Source organism: Bos mutus, chromosome 26 (genome assembly GCF_027580195.1).
Source record: "Bos mutus isolate GX-2022 chromosome 26, NWIPB_WYAK_1.1, whole genome shotgun sequence".
Classification (NCBI taxonomy): Eukaryota; Metazoa; Chordata; class Mammalia; order Artiodactyla; family Bovidae; genus Bos; species Bos mutus.
The window spans coordinates 34174444-34189683 of NC_091642.1; positions in this window are offsets into that span (position 1 = coordinate 34174444).

Consider the following 15240-nt stretch of genomic DNA (forward strand, 5'->3'; position numbering starts at 1 on the left):
TTGGGGCAGGGGGAGAGGTGCTTCATAGAACTTTGCTACTTTGAAGTGCCAGGCTCCTTTGAGGAGACTAAACAACATGGTGGCTGTATTTCTCAATAGGGACGGTGTTAACACAGGAGAGGACAGGTCATCACTACTGGATCCTCAGCATTGCAAGATATTTAGCAACCTTGTATCAGTGGTCTTTTCCCACCAACTCCCTGGGATCAGGAGGCACCTATGGCTTCCTCCCTCCCCAGTTCTCATCTTTATATGGCACTCCCTCCCCAGTGCTCACATTGACTATCACCGTCTAACTCTTTGTGTTCATGTCTTTCTCATTCATTTCCTTTCATTATCCAAAGATTTTGCTATCTGGCTTTCAGTTTCCATTCCTTCCCCAAGCCCACCTTTAAGCCAGGTGACTGAAAATTCCGTATGGGTTACCCAGCCAATGGGGCTTCCCTGGTGACTCAGTGGTAAAGAATTTGCCTGCCAATGCAGGAGCTGTGGGTTTGATCCCTGGGTTGGGAAGATCCCCTGGAGAAGGAAATGACAACCCCCTCCAGTATTCTTTATTTGTTGTTATTTTTTAAATTTATTTTAAAAATTTATTATCTATAGCTGTATCAGGCCTTAGTTGTGACATGCAGGATCTTTGCTGCAGCATGCAAGCTCTTCTCTAGTTGTGGCACACAGGCTCAGTTGCCCTGCGACTTGGGGATCTGAGTTCCCCGACCAGGAATTGAACCCATGTCCCCTGCATGGGAAGGTAGACTCTCAACCACTGGACCACCAAGGAAGTCCCAATTTATTTATTTTTAATTGAAGGATAATTGTTTTACAATATTGTGTTGTATTCTGCCATACATCAACATAAATCAGCCTTGGGAGTATATATGTCCCCTCCCTCTTGAACCTCCCTCCCACCTCCCACCACATCCCACTCCTCTAGGTTGTCACAGAACACCTATTTGAGCTCCCTGAGTCATATAGCAAATTCCCACTGGCTATCTATGTTATATATGGTAGTGTTTATTTTTCCATGCTATTCTCTCCATTCGTCCCACCTTCTTCTTCCCCACCTGCCCCACCTCCCCATGTCCACAAGTCTGTTCTTTATCTCTGTGTCTCCACTGCTGCTGCTGCGTCGCTTCAGTCGTGTCCGACTCTGTGCGACCCCATAGACGGCAGTCCACCAGGCTCCCCCGTCCCTGGGATTCTCCAGGCAAGAACACTGGAGTGGGTTGCCATTTCCTTCTCCAATGCATGAAAGTGAAAAAGTGAAAGTGAAGTTGCTCAGTTGTGTCCGACTCTTTGCGACCCCATGGACTGCAGCCTACCAGGCTCCTCTGTTCATGGGATTTTCCAGGCAAGAGTACTGGAGTGGGGTGCCATTACTGCTGCCCTGCAAATAGGTTCATCGGTAGTATCTTTCTAGATTCCATGCATATGTGTTAATATACAGTATTTGCTTTTCTCTTTCTGACTTACTTCACTCTGTATAATTGGGTCTAGGTTCATGCACCTCATTAGCACTGACTCAAGTGCTTTCCTTTTTATGGCTGAGTAATTTTCCATTGCATTTATGCACCACAGCTTCTTTATTCATTCATCTGTCAATGGACATCTAGGTTGCTTCCATGTCCTAGCTATTGTAAATAGTGCTGCAATGAACATTGGGATACATGTATCTGTTTCAAAAGTTATGGTTTTCTCAGGATATGTGCCCAATAGTGGGATTGTTAGGTGATATGGTAGTTTTAGGGCTTCCCTAGTACCTCAGCAGTAAAGAATCCACCTGCAATGCAGGAGCCACAGGAGCTGCAGGTTTGAGCGTTGGATTGGGAAGATCCCCTGGAGGAGGGCATGGAAACCCACTCCAGTGTTCTTGCCTGGAGAATCTCATGGGCAGAGGAGCCTGGCAGGCTACAGTCCATAGGGTCATAAAGAGTCAGACATGACTGAAGCGACTTAGCACATATGCACACACATGGTAGTTTTATTAATTTTTAAAGGAATCTCCATACTGTCTTCCATAGTGGTTGTATCAATTTACATTCCCACCAACAGTGCAAGAGGGTTCCTTCCCTTTTCTCCACATCCTCTCCAGCATTTATTGTTTTTAGAACTTTTTGATAATGGTCACCCTGACCCGTGTGAGGTGATATCTCATTGTAGTTTTGATTTGCATTTCTCTGAAAATGAACGATATTGAGCATCTTTTCATATGTTTATTTGCCATCTGTATATCTTCTTTGGAGACATGTCTATTTAGGTCTTTTGCTCACTTTTTGATTGGACTTTTTTCTGATATTAAGTTGAATGAACTGCTTGTGAAGTTTGGAAATTAATCCTTTGTCAGTTGTTTCATTTACTATTATTTTCTCCTGGGGTGTGCTGTTTCACCTTGTTTATAGTTTCCTTTGCTGTGCAATAGCTTTTAAGTTTAAACAGAAATATAGACCAATGGAACAAGATAGAAAGCCCAGAGATAAACCCACGCACCTAGGGGCACCTTACCTTTGACAAAAAGGGCAAGAATATACAGTGGAGAAAAGATAGTCTCTTCAATAAGTAGTGCTGGGAAAACTGGACAGCTACATGTAAAAGAATGAAGTTGGAATACTTCCTAACACCATATACAAAGATAAATTAAAAATGGATTAAAGACTAGATATAAGACTAGAAACTATAAAACTCTTAGGAGGAAAACATAGGCAGAACAGTCTATGACATAAATCAGAGCAAAATCCTCTATGACCCACCTACTAGAGTAATGAAACTAAAAACAAAAATAAACAAGTGGGACTCCTCCAGTATTCTTGCTTGGAAAATCCCATGAAGAGAGGAGCCTGGCATGCTACAGTCCATGGGATGGCAAAAGAGTCAGACAGGACTTAGCTACTAAACAACAACAAATCCAGCCAATATTCTGGCCTCTCACTTGCCTGTCCTCTTTAAATTCAATGACCTTTACCTTTCTGTGACGCCAGTAGCTACTTTCTGCCCATTTTCCCAACTTTCTAACTGAATAACTTCCAGTGCATCTATACTTCAGCTTCAAGGACTCCAGGCCCTTGATTGCACTACTCTTTCCCTGCTAGTTACTTCTGCTTTCCACTTCCCATCCCTTCAGAGACTACAGTCTTGCACTCTTGTCCTTTCGTTGCACCTATCCAATAAAACCCAACCCAACATCAGAAATAATAATAATAGCTAACATGGACTCTATACAGTTAGCAAAAACAAGACCAGGATCTGACTGTGGTTCAGATCATAAACTTCTTATTGCTAAATTCAGACTTAAATTGAAGAAAGTAGGAAAAATCACTAGACCATTCAGGTATGATCTAAATCAAATCCCTTATAATTATAGAGTGGAAGTGACAAATAGATTCAAGTGATTAGGTCTGATAGACAGAATGTCTGAAGAACTATGGGCAGAGGTTTGTAACGTTGTACAGGACACTGTGATCAAACCATCCCCAAGGGAAAAAAAATGCAAAAAGGCAAAATAGTTGCCAGAGGAGTCCTTACAAATAGCTAACAAAAGAAGAGAAGAGAAAGAAAAAGAAGAAAATGAAAGATATATCCACTTGAATGCAGAGTTCCAAAGAATAGCAAGGAGAGATAAGAAAGCCGTCCTCAGTGATCAATACAAAGAAATAGAGGAAAACAATAGAATGGGAAAGACTAGAGATCTCTTCAAGAAAATTAGAGATACCAAGGGAACACTTCATGCAAAGATGGGCACAATAAAGGACAGATACAGTATGGACCTAACAGAAGCAGAAGATACTAAGAACAGGTGGCAAGAATACACAGAAGAACTATACAAAAAGATCTTCATGACCCAGATTACCATGATAGTGTAATCACTCACCTAGAGCCAAACATCCTGGAGTGCAAAGTCAAGTGGGCCTTAAGAAGCATTACTATGAACAAAGCTAGTGGAGGCAATGGAATTCCAGTTGAGCTATTTCAAATCCTAAAAGATGATGCTGTGAAAGTGTTGCACTCAATATGCCAGGAAATTTGGAAAACTCAGGACTGGAAAAGGTTAGTTTTCATCTCAATCCCAAAGAAAGGCAATGCCAAAGAATATTCAAACTACCGCACAATTGCACTCATCTCACATGCTAGCAAAGTAATGCTCAAAATTCTCCAAGCCAGGCTTCAACAGTATGTGAACTGAGACCTTCCAGATGTTCAAGCTGAATTTAGAAAAGGCAGAGGAACCAGAGATCAAATTGTCAACATCCATTGGATCATAGAAAAAGCAAGAGATTGCCAGGAAAACATCTACTTCTGCTTCATTGACTACGCTAAAGCCTTTAACTATGTGGATCACAATAAACTGTGGAAAATTCTTTAAGAGATGGGAATACCAGACCACCTCACCTGCCTCCTGAAAAATGTGTATGCAAGTCAAGAAGCAACAGTTAGAACCAGACATGGAACAACAGACTGGTTCCAACTTGGGAAAGGAGTACGTCAAGGTTGTATATTGTCACCCTGCATATTTAACTTGTATGCAGAGTACCTCACGCAAAATGCCAGACTGGATGAAACTCAAGCTGGAATCAAGATTGCCAGGAGAAATATCAATAACCTCAGATATGCAGATGACACCACCCTTATGGCAGAAAACAAAGAGGAACTAAAGAGCCTCTTGATGAAAGTGAAAGAGGAGAGTGAAGAAGCTGACTTAAAACTCAACATTCAAAAAACTAAGATCATGTTATCCGGTCCCATCACTTCATGGCAAATAGATGGGAAAACAGTGGAAACAGTGACAGACTTTATTTTCTTGGGCTCCAAAATCACAGTGGATGGTGACTTCAGCCTTGAAATTAAAAGATGCTTGCTCCTTGGAAGAAAAGCTATGACCAACCTGCATATTAAATAATATTCTGCATATTAATAATATTAAATAATATTCTGCATATTAAAAAGCAGAAACATTATTTTACTGACAAAAGTCCGTCTAGTCAAAGCTAAGATTTTTTCTGTAGTCATGTATGGATGTGAGAGTTGGACCATAAAGAAAGCTGAGGTGCCGAAGAATTGATGCTTTTGAACTGTGGTGTTGAAGAAGACTCTTAAGAGTCCCTTGGACTGCAAGGAGATCACATGAGTCACTCCTAAAGGAAATCAGTCCTGACTAGTAATTGGAAGGACTGATGCTGAAGCTGAAGCTCCAGTACTTTTGGCCACCTGATGGGAAGAACTGACTCATTAGAAAAGACCCTGATGCTGGGAAAGATTGAAGTCAGTAGGAGAAGGGGATGACAGAGGATGAGATGGCTGGATGGTTATCACCGACTTGATGGACATGAGTTTGAGTAAGCTCCAGGAGTTGGTGTTGCACAGGGGAGCCCTGTGGGGGAGTCCATGGGGTCGCAAAGAGTCGGACACAACTAAGAGACTGAACTGAACTGAATGTGGACTGTGTGCTGACAGTACACAGTATTCCAGATGTTTTTCTAAGTTTAAGGAATTGTCTCTTTAAGTTTTCATAATAGCCTTGTGAGGTAGGTATTTTTATTATTTCCATTTTGCAGATAAGGGAACTAAAGTGCAGTTTCTATCTACTGAGTAATGTCTCTAGAATATGAACCCAAGCAGTTCTCCACTAGAACCCAAGCTCTTAACTACTGCTTTAGACTGTCTTCCAAACCAATTGTCTTCTCCCCCCGAGCCATTTTATGGACAGAGTCGGTTTGGCTAGATGGAGAGTATAGAAAGTACTCATCTTAGCCCTGGGTTCAGTAAGTAACTCTCTTGACACTTTTCCAGCTAAGCCAGGAAACACAAAGTTTTCAACCATTTTTAAAAAAGTAAAAATATCCTTAGCTTTCAGGCCTAAGCTTGCCCAACTCTGCTGTAGATGGTTCACAAGATTTTGCTATGCCCTTAAGTTATAGTGGCGTCACACAGGAATTCAAATCCTGTGTGCATTAGTGCATTAGTACTTACTGGTTATGTGGCCTTGGGCATGTATCTCCCCCCTCCCTTTTAAAGGAGATTTTCTGGAAGCCTCAAAGAGTGCTTCCACTTATATTTCATTGGCTGAAACTCAGTCATAGGGGTCTACCTAACTGAAAGGGAGGCTGGGAGGTTAGGCTAGATGACACATGTGCCCAGGTGGAAACTGGGGTTTTGTTACTGAGGCTGCAGGAGGGTATGGGTGATGGGGTAGGAAACACAACTTGTTATACCTTTCTTATCTACAGCCCTGTCTGAATATTCTCTGAGCCCTGGAATAGGCTCTTGCATTTTGATGTTTCTACATTATGCTGAGCTAATGTGTAGCTCCACTTATTATTTAGTTCTGCTGAAGCTGAAGTTCTAATACTTTAAACCAGACACTGAACTTAGTCACAGCTACCTGCTTGGAAACGTGCCTCATGGAGTTAATGATGATAAAGTTATGTGAGAGAAACCAGACTTTAAAGTCCAAGGAGTCTCTGTACAGCTTGTGTAAACTTCTGTTAGCATTGACAAAAAGTGTCATCCCCCAAATTTTTAGGATGCTGCCATTTCAGGTTTCTTTTGTCATGTTTGATTTTCCATATTCTTCCAAAGTTCTGGATCAAATTTAGGCTTCCCTGGTGGCTTGGCTGGCAAAGTTATGGATCAGATTCTGAGATTAACACATTTCTAGTGATGACAGCGCTTTGGGGAATGAAGTGTAAACATGGACTTTTTCTACCATGATAGTCAGTAAAAATTCAAAATAAATAGGGATGATGATTTTAAATATTTTGCTTTAGGTTTTTTTTCTCCTCTAAATGCTTGTCTCCACAGTACCTGGGCTTTTTTAAAGTTGACTATGGTGATATTTGAGTAAATGGTGCCTTGGTTGACCATCTCCAAAGGATTCTTGATAGGCTGAATCTTATTGAAGATCTCTTAGTATCTGTTATCAAAGTACTTATCTAGATACAAGAGAAAGTCTTCCAAAGTCATAAAAACAATCACGCAGAAATGGTTTCTACAGAGTACTTGGAGTTGTTGCTCAGTCACTGAGTCATGTCCAACTCTTTGCAGCCCCATGGACTGCAGCATGCCAGGCTCCTCTGTCCTCCACTATCTCCCAGACTTCGCTCAAATTCATGTCCACTGAATCAGTGGTGCTACCTAACCATCTCATCCTCTGCTACCCCCTTTTCTTTTTGCCTTCAATCTTCAAGCATCAGGGTCTTTTCCAGTGAGTTGGCTCTTTGCATCAGGTGGCCAAAGTATTAGAACTTCAGCTTCAGCAGAACTGAAGAATAAGTGAAGCCACACATTAGCTCAGCATAAGGTAGAAACATCAAAATGCAAGATCAGAGGATATTCTTCAACTTAGAATTTCAGGTCACATAGCAAGAGTTCTGGTTATATTGCTGTAGAGCAGATTTCCACCCCCCCCAAACTTAGTTCAGTTCAGTTGCTCAGCGTCTGACTCTTTGAGACCCCACGGACTGCAGCACACCAGGCTTCCCTGTCTATCAACAACTCCCGGAGCTTGCTCAACTCATGTCCATTTAGTCAGTGATGCCATCCAACCATCTTATCCTCTGTCGTCCCCTTCTCCTCCTGACTTCAATCTCTCCGAGCATCAGGGTCTTTTCCAATGAGTCAGTTCTTCCCATCAGGTGGCCAAAAGTATTGGAGCTTCAGCTTCAGCATCAGTCCTTCCAATGAATATTCAGGGTTGATTTCCTTTAGGATTGATGGGTGTGATCTCCTTGCAGCCCAAGGGACTCTCAAGAGTTTTCTCTAGCACCACAGTTCAAAAGCATCCACAGAACACACTGCTTTATAGATGCCCAGAAAAGAGGTCATTACAAAAGGTTATATATCTCACATCAAAAAATATTAGAGTTGGGGCTTCCCTGGTGGTCCAGTGGTTAAGAATCTTCCTTGCAATGCAGGGTACATCCCTTGTCCAGGAAGACCCTACATGCTGCAACCACTGAAGCTCATGCACTCTAGATGCACTCCACAATGAAAGAAGCCACCACAATAAGAAGCCCACACACCTCAACTAGAGAAAAACCATCATGAAGCAACGAAGACCGAGTGCAGGCAAAAACTAGAATAAATAGGTATTATTAAAAAGTATTAGGGTGGCATGTGGGGTCTTAGATTATTTGAATTTAGAGGGGTAAAACTTTCTATCTGGATGGAAATGACATGATTTTATACTGTTATGGAGCAAAAAGAACATGTTTTACTTACACAATTTATACACTATGATTTTGTGTTTCTGACAGTTGGCAAAAACTATTTTGCTTTTGTGGAAATAGTGGTAGCACATGTCTGTCTGTTGGGCTTCCCTGCTGCTGCTGTTGCTAACTCACTTCAGTTGTGTCCGACTCTGTGTAACCCACAGAGTCAGCAGCACCACCAGGCTCCCCTGTCCCTGGGATTCTCCAGGCAAGAACACTGGAGTGGGGTGCCATCGCCTTCTCCGTGGGCTTCCCTACTTCAAAGCTATTTTATGCTGAAATGTGTCTTCTCCAAAATGGAAAAGCATCATCTTCTTGAGGGCTTTATTTGATGATGTTATTATCACGTTAACCAGAGACATCTGGGTTTTATGTGTTTTGGGTCATCTAGAGTATCTATAGTTATAGAATGAATTGATTTATTGTGAAGTTTATGTATAAATGACTTTTCTTGGATGCCTGCTGATTCTTTGCTGCTAAGTAATGCATCTTTGGACTTTGAGAATGGGATCATATTAAAAAGAAACCTACAGAAATATTTACTAAGGCTTTCATCTATAACTTCTTTGAGGGATAATGAAGAAGTCAGTCTACTTGATCTGAGGGGCTTTTTATTCTCTCTAAAAAGCTAGATAAACAAAATGCATTTTCCCCAGTTGTAAAAGTAACCCATATTTATTATAGAAAAAGTTAGAACACAGACAAAATTACAAAGGAAAAAATAAAAATCATCCATAGGCCCACTCCCCAGCAATAACAATGTTAAACCCTTTGACAAACATCCTTTGAGATGGTCAAATTAAATTATAATTGTCTTTGAACTAGTTAAACATACCCAGTGGGATACCCTAAAGTGATTTGTGGGTAGGGTTTTTGCAGGGGAGAGGAAGGGCTGGCTTTAGCCTCACTATTATCCAAGAATTGCTCGCACTTCACACTTCGCTGGAAGGAACATCTGTAAAACATGAGTCTTCCTAAATGTACTAGGCTAATCTTCAGCACATACCCAAGCAATCCTTTCAGTATGTGTTTGTTAATACTTTTTGGAGATATCTGGTTTCTAGGATGACATTTTTTTGATGCCTTGATAATAGGAGCAGTAGAGGCATTATTTCCTTAAAGACATGAACACGTTTCCCTCTGCTGTGTGAGAGAAGTGTGACATTGAAGGATATGGTCCTATCATCTCAGATTATAGCAGCCACTTCCCTGCTTTCTGAAATCCATGAGGTCCATGCCAGAAGCAAAGACACATAACATTTGCTGAGCCACTTTATTACCTTGGTGTGTCAGAATGGACATTAGTGGTGGTGTTTGCTTATGAAGACATGAAGACCTCTGGGGCAATCATCTTTGTATTCCCTCTAATACCACACAATGCCTGAAGCCTAGTAGTTGAATCGTATTTAATAAGAATATTGGGCTTGCCAGGTGGCTCAGTGGTAAAGAATCTGCCTGCAATGCAGAAGATGTGGATTTGATCCCTGAGTCGGGAAGATCCCCTCAAGATCCTCTGAAATGGCACACGACTCCAGTATTCTTGCCTGGGAAATCCCATGGACAGAGGAGCCCAGCGGGCCACAGTTCATAGGGTTGCAAAGAATCGGATGCGATATAGCGACTAAACAAGAGTAAGAGTGTTAGCAGTGGTGTTAAGAATAATCATCAAAGAGCACTTGAGGACATATATTGACACTAGCTCATTTCTGATGCCACTTAACCATAAAAGAAATCCAGACTTTAGCTGTGATTGTCACCTTCCTGGATGTGATGCTAGCCCCAATAACCTAACTACTAGGAATGGAGGTAGGTATAGGAATAACCCAAAGACAATACAAGGGTACGGCTGCAATGTGCAGCCCTTCGCCACTAAACTCTGCCCTTTCTACCATGAGGTGACCTTCTAATGGCTAAAGGATGTCACCTGCTGTCTTGGGAACCTTCAGGAAAAGAAATGCATGTATAGGAAAAGTACTTTGTTTCTGCATTATATGAGGCATAGTTTTCCAAAGTGCAATCTCAAGACTATCTGCACCAGAATTCCCTCTATTGCCTTATAAAAATGCAGGGTTCTAGGTTTTCTTTTTTTAATTTGGCGGTGCTGAGTCTTTGTTGCTTTGAGCGGGCTTTCTCTAGTTGCGCTGCGCAGGCTTCTCATTGAGATAGCTTGTTGCAGAGCACAGACTCTAGGGTGTGTGGGCTCCAGGAGTTGTGGTGCGTGGGCTTAGTTGCCCCAAGGCAGGTGGGATCTCAGTTCCTGGACCAAGGATCGAATCCATGTCCCCTGCATTGGCAGGCAGATTCTTAACCACTAGACCACCAAGGAAGTTCCAAAATGCAGGTTCATGATTCCCGTTCACAGTTGTGATCATTTTTTTTAAAGATACTCAGAAGTAAATATGAGAAATGTGTAGGATCTATCTGAAGAAAGCCTTCAAAAATTGTAGTAAGAGTCACCAAAGATTTTAGTACATAGAAAGGTATACAGTATCTTACTGTGTGAAGGAAGATGTACCCTCAACACTATACACTAAGTTAAAAGAGAATTTTAACTGGTAAAAATATTTGTTATAGATAAAATAGCTAACAGGCTAATTCCTGACTATATGAATAAGATTAGAACAACCAAAGAGAAATCAGCAAAGAAATCAAGCATTTTGTAGAATTATAAGTGGCCAATAAACTTATTCAAAGCTGTTGAACTACATTCAGAATTTCAGAAATGCTAATAAAAATGAGATATCTCCATCTGTTATATTTACAAAGATGAAAAATTTGATAATAATACCCATTGTAGGCAAAGTGGTAAAATATGTGTTCATTAGAGCATTTTTTGATTGTTTCAAAACATTGGGAATGATTAAAATATATTGTATTCACATGATTCAGTCCCAACAAGTCTAAAATATATTTGGATATACTTTAACTTGAATATATGTTAATTTAATAAATCATGGCTGACACATAATGAAACACAAAAATAAGAAATTACATATTCAATATGCAAACCATGTAAATATATATGTGTGTACAGGAAAGATACCAAAAAGAGATTATTAATTATACTATTTTGCTTTATATTTTTTGTTTTTAAAATTTTCCATGTTGATCAATCAGGAAAAAAAAAGCTGTGAACATTAATAAACAAAAAGACACCTCATGTTATCCTGTGAGAACTGGTGTAATGGTAGAATACTCCACACTGATATATCTTGGAGATTGTCCACATTAGTTTATATAGAAAAATAGTTTGTTCTTTTAAATACAGTTGTAATAGTAAAATGAGATCCTTTATTGATGAATATTCAAGTCGTTTATAATCTTTCGCTTTTATCAACCATACTAAAATAAATGATTTGTGCCTAGCTCATTTCACATGTATATAACTCTACCTATAAAGTCCTAGAAGTGGAATTTGAGTTAGAATATTTTTGTGTTTGTAGTTTTGATGCAGATTGCCAAGTTGCCCTTCATAGAATTTTATTTAATCAGACACTATCATAAGTCATGTAAGACAAAGCCTATTCCCTTACCAACACTGTCATCAAACTTAATAAGGTTAAAGATCTTTCCTTCAGAGATATTTGTATTTCTTTTTCTGGTAACTGCCTCTTCATGTCTCTCCCTCTTTGCATGTTAAGAAAATTAGTCCTTGCCTAGAGATTAGTTGCAAATACTTGACCCATGTGATTATTTGTGTTTTAACTTTAACTATGGTGTTTGGGGGTTTCCCACGTGGAGCTAGTGGTAAAGAACCTGCCTGCCAACTCAGGAGATCGAAGACTCGGGTTTGATCCCTGAGTCAGGAAGATCCTCTGCAGAAGGTCACAGTAACCCACTGTCCAGTATTCTTGCCTGGAGAATCCCCATGGACAGAGGAACCTGGTGGGCTATAGTCAGTGGGGTCACAAGAGTTGGACAGGACTGCAGTGACTTAGCACATAGCACACATGGTGATTTTTGCCATGCTGAAAAAATTTTAAATTATATAGCTAAATTTCATTGCTTTTAGATTCCTTATACATATTTTTTGAGATGGGTATCAGTTTTTTTTTTCCAGGTGGCAACCCACTGACCCAACTCAGTTTATTGAATAATCCATGTTTTCTTCCACTGACTTCAGGTGCTCTGTTTATCACATATTAAATTCAATATATATTTAGGTTTATTTTTGGAATTTCTATTGTTTCATTGAATTATCTACCAACTCATTTGCCAGTACCATAGTGTTTTATCTACTGCAAGTTTGTAATATGTTTTAATGTGCCAGAGGGCTTACCTCCTTTCATTATCCTTTTTCAGAAATTCCCTTTCTTAATTGTTCAGTTCATTAAAAAAAAAAAAAGCCTGAGAGATTGTTAAATTTAACTTAAGGAGAATTGACATCTTTATGATGCTGATTCTTCCTATCCAAGTATATAGTATTCGTTGTTCAAGTATTCTTATGTGTCACAAGTATTTCAAAGTTTTCTTCATATCAATCTTGCACATTTCTTGTATTTATTGCTAGGCATTTACCTTCTTTTGGTGGCCATTATAATTGAGTACATCTTTCATTAAATCTCACTGCTGGTTATTTGTATACATGAAAGCTATTTTAATTATGTACCTAGACAGTGTACTGAATTCGCTTATTCTCTGTAATAGTTTCTCAGTTGATGATCTTGGAGTTGCCAGGTGTTCAATCCTATCTACAAATAATGCTAATTTTACCTCCTCCTTTCCAATTTTTAAACTATTTTCTTTAGTCTGGTTGCAATGCATGCAAGCATATGTTTATTTTCCATTTTTGTAATTCATTAATTTCTGCTTTTACTTCTTTCCTTCTGTTTTTGTTTGGTTTACTTGTTATATCTCATACTTTTTCAGCTGGATGTTAACTTCTTCTGAGCACTGTTTTAGCATTATTCTGGAGTTCCTGGCATTATTCTGGAGTTCCTGGTTTCTAGAATTTTCATGATAGCAATTATGTAGATACTCTGAAATTTTGGTTTGGATTTCTTATTTAATCCAAGAATTGTTTGAGATTTGGGGGGAGGTCCTATTATATATACATTTTGTTCATTTCTCTTTCATGAGAAAAGTTATGTTTTCTATCTTAATTCTACTTTTTGGAATTGATTGTTTTCTTTATAGATTAATTAATACAGTTAAATTTCATAAAAGTTCACATTAGAGCTTAATATTATCAAAGAAAACTTAGATATAGATAATTATTAGTACACTATTGTACACACAAGAAACCAGTAATGAATCAGTTTCATCTAGCAAAGGAAAAAATGAGAACTTGTATAGTTTGGAAACCATGGATTTTTAGTTGGGGGTGGGGGTGAGCTGCAGATGAGCTGGCAGCCAACAAAAAGACCAGTCAAGGTATTCTGACCTTAGGCACTTTGATGTGTCAAAAAGAACGGTTCCAGTTGTTTAAGGCCTCTTCAGAAGACTGAACTTTGCTGTTGGCATGGGTGCAGGCTCTGTCAGTGTCCTTTGTTATACTGTCCATCTTAGTTATGCTAGGTTTGTACCATTTCCCTTCTCAAAAGGCATTTCTTTCTTAATATGTCAATGAAAAACTGAAAGTTGCTCAGTTGTGTCCAACTCTGCTACCCCATGGACTGTAGTTCCCCAGGCTCCTCTATCCATAGAATTCTCCAGGCAAGAACACTGGAGTGGTAGCCATTCCCTTCTCCAGGGGATCTTTCCGACCCAGAGATCGAACCCACATCTCTTGCACTGCAGGCAGATTCTTTACTGTCTGAGCAACCAGAGAAGCCCATATGTCAATTAAGTCTACCACAATATGTTAAGATTTTCTCTCTCTTGTTTTTTAAATTACTGATCTCTCATGGACCAAGATGAATTAATTTTCTCCTCTCTGTGTTTTATTTTTCCTTATATCCTTTATAGATTTTATTTAATATTGTTGCAAGGTTATTTGATCCAGAGTTCATAACTGTTCACCTTTATTTTGAATTGTAACCTTTAGCATTACAGAATGCCATTCCACCCCATTTCCTGCTGATTTAGGCCTGAATCCAGCCACATCTATTATTAAGAAGTTGCTGGTTGTTTTTACCTCTTTACTCATCCTTCTATCTTCAACCCTTGTGAATCACTTTGTTGTTGTAGGTCTTTTATATGGCATAGATTTGAGTTTTGCTTTGTGATTCAGTCTGAAATTCTTTTTCTTTAAATAGTTGAGTTTAGCTCATTTACATTTATTAGTTTGATATATTTGGTCTTAGTTATGCCATAGTTATACTCTCCATATTTATACCTTTTAAAGAATTTTTAATTTTAATTTTATAGACTCCTTGCTTTGTTTTTTGTGTGTAGGTTTCTGTGAGGTTTGTATTTTTGTTCCCATGGTTATTTACATTTCTAATACCTTGACTTTATAATATCCTCCATTACCTATTTATTTAGTCAAACTGCTTTTTTTTGGCCATGCTGCATGGCTGTGGGAATTTTAGCTCCCTAACCAGGGATCAAACCCGGGCCACCTGTGTTGGAAGCATAGAGTCCAGAGCACTGGACTGCCAGCAAATTCTGAGCCAGCCTTTCAGCATCTGTAATTCTCTAAGTGATGACAGACTGATAAACTAGACTTCATTAAAATTAAAAACGTCTGCTCTGCAAAAAACAATGTCATGAGATTATGAAGACAAGCCACAGACTGGGAGAAAATATTTGCAAAATACATCTAATAAAGGACTATTCCCCAAAATATACAGTAAACAATCTGACTTAAAGATGGGCTAAAGACCTTAACAGATACTTCATTAAAGATTATACAGTTGTCAGATAAGCACATGAAATGATGTCCCACATCAATTGTCATCAGGGAAATGCAAATTAACCCCCACCTATTAGAATGACTAAAATTTGGAGCATTGACAACACCAAATGCTGGCAAGGATGTGGAGCAGAAGTCATTCATTGCTGGTGGGAACACAAAATGCTAGAGCACTTTGGAAGACAGTTTGGTAGTTTCTTACAAACTAGACACACTCGTATCCTAAGATTCAGCAGTTTCATG